At 32.5% G+C, this 6,588-nt stretch overlaps 1 pseudogene; it reads right to left on the bottom strand.

Moving 5' to 3' along the window:
- Nucleotides 1-5,374: 5,374 nt before the first annotated feature.
- Nucleotides 5,375-6,588, bottom strand: LOC132620028 (elongation of fatty acids protein 3-like; annotated as a pseudogene).

Genomic DNA, 6,588 nt, shown 5'->3' with positions numbered 1-6,588 from the left:
TAAAGCTGCTATTTTTCGGGCTTCAAGTGATTGTTACAATGGCAAATCAAGGCAAGTTCGTCTCAAACACAATCATGTGAGAAGACTATTGGAGGATGGCATAATATCGCTTCAATATGTGAAGTCCAGATTTAATCTAGCAAATCCTTTGTCTAAAGGGTTAGGCAAAGAGTTAGTAATGGAAACTTGTAAAGGGATGGGAATAAAGCCTGTTGTAAATTAATTGTACTTTATGGTAACCCTACCTAATGATGTAATCTTAGGTTCAAAGGGAAAAACAAGTAAAGTTACAATTGTGGAGCACATCAATAAAACTTCCATTTCTTCAAAGAGTGAGTAAATGTGCATAGGTTGAGATTCTATTCTCTTAATAAATCTATAAGACCGATCTCGGTTGGAGTTAGTATGACGACTCTTGATAGATTTACCAATATTCCTACTGTAGAGGAGGATGAGATTATATTCTCTTAATAAGTCTATAAACCGGTATCGGTTGGAGTGTGTAGGAACCCTCTTGATAGATTTATCGACACTTTGCTTTAAAGGAGGATGAGATTAAATTCTCTTAATGAATTCATAGACTGTTTGGTCGGAATATGCAAAGTTACTCTTGATGAACTCACCGCGCTAAGTGCGAAGTGGAGGCCGCTTCAATAAGATTTTTAACAGGGAAATTTTAAAGCACTTAGTTTAAATGATTCAGGACACATGGCCGTAAGGTGTCAAAGGATTACGATTTTCACCGGAACATAGTAATGTGCGTGAAAATTTTTCTACTTCATTTAATGATCTACTCAGTTCAAGATTAGTTCACTAAGTAGTCAATGATTTAGAATGTATTCACTAGCTAATGGTTCAAGTCCAAAAGACACCATTATTGATGCATATTACTAGATTAATGTCTCAAAAATATTTTCAAAATTTCTTGAAACAAGTGGGGGATTGTTAAGTTAATGTTTTAATTAATTTTGAAACATTTCATCTGATAAAAGTTTTCAAACTAAATGAATGTGAATTTGAAGATACATTCTTCATTTAGTATTTTACGTTTTAGGTTCTTGAAAGTTACATAAGAAAAATTCATGAAACTATTTTAAATCCTATTTAATGAAAACTTTTATGTTATGTAATTTTTATCCTATAAATAGTGTTTCATTCTTTTGGAAAAGGCAAGCACTTGAAGAAAACAATTTCCCCTTAAAACTTTAGAGAGACATTGATCATAAGGTGAAATCACCAATTCAAGAATAGAAGAGCAACTTTCTTGAATGCTACTTGTTGTGGCTTAGTTGAATCCCGAAGATAGAGTTGTTATTTATTCTTCCGTTTGCTCGTGGGAGAGACTCCAACTATCTTCAAGAAACGTCTTAACGTGCCTCTAAGCCAAGCAAGTTTATTTTGAATTTCTTTTATTATTATCATCCTTGTTCTAACACCTGAACCACTATTAGTTGTATACTTAGCACGGTCACCATTTTTTTTCTTTTCTTTTTTAATATAAGAAGCATTTAATTTTAGCGAGCAACATAAGGGCATTCTTCATCAGTTATATCCTATAGAATACTAGTAAATCCTTTTTGTGAAGCCACATGGCCACAGTGAAGCTATGCCATATTTGTTAGTCCAGCAATAAATGTTTCTCTACATTCAAGATATTCTTACTTAGCCTAATCAAAATGACAAATATGGAGTAGCTCTATCTATTACTTTCTTCAGTTCATATTGTACGTTCATATTGTACGGTGTTTTTACACTCCTTTTAAAAATTCACCCACTCCTACAAAGTAAGATATTTTCACTAAATTAACCTTAATTAAATCGTACCTATTTATTGTGGGTTTTTTTAGTTATATGAAGATCCAATTATCTAAAAATAAATTTTAAAAAGTAATTAATATGTTCTTGATTATGTAAAAAGCTATTTTTTTTGCCCCAAGTAGAAAAGTTATAAGTACCATATAATATGCACTAATGCACATAAGAGAGTAAATTTTAATTAGATAAGAAATTCATCTATAACTTTTTTATATTTATTAAAATTAAACCCGATTTTCCATAATTTTTGCTCATTGTGTCAAAGATATTCCTTATCTCGTACGTAACTTGAGCCAAAATATTAGGAAAGAAATCAATCTGGAAGAAACTCTTTATTTGTCCTTTACAATAAATAAGCCGTCAACAAAATCCAGCAAGCTACTCAAAAGTAACAATGTACAAAGTCATAGCCTATGTTATTAGGTCAACGTGACAATCATATTTACGGAGCACCAATAAAAGGACTAGCAACTAGCAAATGGACCCAGTCAGATTTTTTTCTTTTTTCTTTTTGTCATGATTCAGTACTGGCTGCTGATTCTAACTTGCATAAAGCTCTATACTTCTTGTGTCATAAACTTTACTACCACTTTGCATATACGTTGCGAAGGAAATAAAAAATACTCAAAGAAATAATAAAAGCACAAGCGGAAGATTCAACAATGATTATATAAAAGAAATTTATCAAACTAGAGAGAGAAGGTAGGAGACTTTACTTAATAACTCAAAACTCTTGAATCTCATTACAATTAAAATATGTGACATAGCATCCCTATTTATAATACTAGAAACCAAAATAGACTACGATTAGAAAAACTTATTCCAATATGAATTTGATAAATAAATCCTAATTAGAAATGAATTAATAAACTAAATCCTAACTAAGTATGAATTAAATAAATACCAAATACCAATCCTAAACAACTTTGGAGTAGTAATCTTGATTTAATTCCAACATAGCCTCCCTTAAACCAAGATCTACAAACTTGAGCGTGCCCTTAACAGTATCATATCTTGTAGAAGTCAACCACCTCAGACTCTCAAACAATTTCTTGAAGTACGTAGCATCGACGAACTTGCGAGTGCCATCTTTAGTCAGCTTCAGTTTCTCTTAAACAAGATTCAAAGTTAATTTCACTTTCTCCATCTTCAAAATATCATGAGAATATTTGTTCTTCTTTTTGTGTCCTTCAATAACTCGTCTTGATTTAAAATCATCTGCTTCTTCAATTGATTTGTACTTGGTCTTGCGTGCCCATCCGACTCTAATTGACCTTTCAATAGGTGGTAGAGCAGTATCATCAACAAATATTTTTTCTTTAAGCTCCTCAAAATATACAATCTCAGATAATGGTTCAAAATTGATTGCGTCTTCAATATCCAAAATCATGCACGTCAATTGTGTATCTGGACCCTTAATTATTTCTGCTTCAATTTTGGGTAGATCATCAAAAACTTGCTCTTGATGAAATCTTTTGCTTCTTTCATCACTAGATTCATCTTCAATACCTTCAAACAATTTTTCTTGTGCGATAATGGCGGGGACTTCTATTCCTTTTTCAATAGCCCTACATTGTATAGACCAATCATGTTTATTACATATTCCATTACTTAAAACACTAGTAGCCTCTACCGAAAGAGCATCAGTCCCAATCAAATTATCCTTTTTAGCTATCCCAGAAATCATTGATAAATCAATTTGAACATTATTGGATTCTGAGTTGCAATCAAAGACATCTATACCACAACAAAAATTACCTCTACCTTCTCTTCTTTTCTTCATAATTTCTGAATTCTGGCCTTCTTCATTTATTTCTGCCAGATTCGATGACTCTTCTTTATCTTTTGGTTCATCCCTTGTTTGCAATGCCTCATCCACTATCTCATGTGTTTGCTGATTCAATGACATCTCATATGCCACCGATTCATCTTCTAGATCATCAACTTTCAACGTATTAAGATCCTGGGTTGCCTCAATAACTGTTATCTTAATGTGAAATTCTAATCTTAGAGACTGCAATATCTTTTCAACAACTTTAACTTCTTCCAATACTTCTCCGTTGATTTTCTTATCATTAACAATTTCTGTAATTCTTACAAAAAATTCTTTGATAGATTCTGTTGGTTTCATCTGGACCAATTCATACTGTCTCCAAAGTTCTTGAAGTTTCTCTCTCTTCATGTCTGCAGCACGTCTATATGATTTCACCAAAATTGTCCAAGCCGCTTTAGCTGATTTTGCATGCAAATATTTGTTATATACATGCAATTGTACTTTGCTATTGAGGTAATATAATGCCTTATAATTCAATTGCATATCTTTCTCCAATTGTGTAGCTGCTTCACCAGTCAATGTTGTGTCTTGTGGGATTTCCATGAACCCTTCATCAATAATGGACCATAGTCCAACAACATTGAAGAAATTCTTCATCTGTTGATACCAACTCTCAAAATTATTTTTTCCATCAAACACAAAAACGGGACAATTTAGTAAATAGGGAATATCCATATTCTTTTATATGTGTCGGATCTCACACGAGGCTTTGATCGGATCTCACACAGGCTCTGATATAAGCACAAGCGGAAGAATATAAGCACAAGCGGAAGACTCAACAATGACTATATAAAAGAAATTTATCAAACTAGAGAGAGAAGGTAGGAGACTTTACTTAATAACTCAAAACTCTTGAATCTCACTACAATTAAAATATGTGACATAGCATCCCTATTTATAATACTAGAAACCAAAATAGACTAGGACTAGAAAAACCTATTCAAATATGGATTTGATAAATAAATCCTAACTAGACATGAATTAATAAACTAAATCCTAACTAAGTATGAATTAAATAAATACCAAATACCAATTCTAAATAACTTTGGAGTAGTAATCTTGGTTTAATTCCAACACGTTGTGATACGCAAAATAATTGTGATGTAGTCCATTGTGATCACCACCTTGTACTAATTGACAAGAAGTGCACCACCATAATACATATTCCCAATTTATGCTCCATTCCAAAATAAATAATTTTTTGGAATGACATACCCTTAAAAAAGTTAATTAAACACATTAAGCAAAGGGTGAATTGTTGATATCACCCTTTTGCTTTTTTTCAAACTTTGCTTTGAAAAATATCCCTCTTTAATAATTTACTCCTAGAAAATGTTTTAAAAAAAAAAAAAACCTCATTAAGCAGAAGGAGAATTTAGAAAGAAAAAAAATGAATACATCTTTGGGCTTTGAAAAGTCAGTCATTTTGAATTATAAAAAAAGTGCCAAAAATTCATCAATATTGGAATGAAGGGAGTAACACTTTTCGCTTCCCGAAAATTAGTTTAACTAACTTTAAAACTAAATTGGATTAATCAACTTAATATTTAAAAGTGAAAATTTAGATATTCAAAAATGATATGAAAAGTACTAAGCTATATTTCTTCTCATGTCAACACGGTAAAAAAATATACTTTAAAATATTAATTAAAATTTATATAGTTTAAATCTTGAAAAAGCAAAAATACCTGTGAGAAAGAGAGAAGTACCTTCTTATTTCCTTCAATTAAAACTTCAAATCATAGCAATTAGCAGCACAAGGAAGGCCATGAGCAACAAAGAAAAACTCATCTATTGATAAAACCATGCTTCCCTTGTTTGAATGATAACAAAATTGAACAAATAACAGTAGCTTTAAAGCAACAACTCTTCACTTCTAATAACATCAATTAATTAGTACTCTTATATATTTATAATAATATACTCAATAAAAGGATAAATCCTTATTTTTACCCCTTAAAACACAAATTTTTACAGTTCGATTTACAAAATCTCAAAGGGATACATGAGAAATCTGGAAGAATATATATATATATATATATAAAATTTCGTATTCAAAAAAAAAAAAAAAAAAAAAAAAAGAACACAACACAGACCTCAAATATCCTTGTCTTTGACAGAGCCCAAAGTTGTTTCAACTTCTTCAACAGCTCCAATTTTCCTCGTCTCTAAATGCAACTTGACATAGAAATTAAGGAACAAGAATAGAATTGCACCATTGAGTACTGAATTTAGAACCCAAGCACCAATTCCATTACATCCACCTCGTAAAAAGTGCAACAAAAGTACACGACGTTACATCCTAGTAACACAATTTGACAGTGATTCACAAAGTGAAAACACTTGCTTGGTAATCCAACAGCAGTCCAAAACCTGTACCCGTATACCACGGAGTATATAAATGTTGTCAAAATGATAGCTAGAACTTGAAAAGATTGTGAGAATTCGAGCCACAGAAATGACATAAAAATGAGGATTGAGTGGTTGAAAAGTTGGAAAAAAGATAATTTACGACGTCTTATTACGGTGAAAAAAGTACGAAACGTGTGGAGAAAACGGGACAGGTAGAAAATGTAAGACCAGAAGAATACCCGACCCGAAGGTCGGGTACCTAAAGGGAAACAAAGGAGCCATTGGAACGGCATCATTTTATAACGACGCCAGAACCAACGGGTATCCCGGATCTCTGCTGCAACAGAGAGGAGGATACCCGCGAAGATAGTGAATGAGATGAGGGCCATAGAAAGGGAATGAACGGCTGGGATTGGTCCAAGTGGTAACGGACAACGATGACGAAAAAGGAGGAGAAGGAGAAGGTGAAGGAAAACAGATATGATGATGTAAGCCGCTATGGAGGTGATGAGGAAGATCCACGTGTTGCCCCATGATTGGCTATGTGTCCATCGAAAACCCACGATGGATGGGTGTTCAGAGAGGTA

The sequence above is a fragment of the Lycium barbarum genome, chromosome 11 (genome assembly GCF_019175385.1).
Source record: "Lycium barbarum isolate Lr01 chromosome 11, ASM1917538v2, whole genome shotgun sequence".
NCBI lineage: Eukaryota > Viridiplantae > Streptophyta > Magnoliopsida > Solanales > Solanaceae > Lycium > Lycium barbarum.
This window is presented reverse-complemented; position numbering and strand designations above follow the sequence as displayed.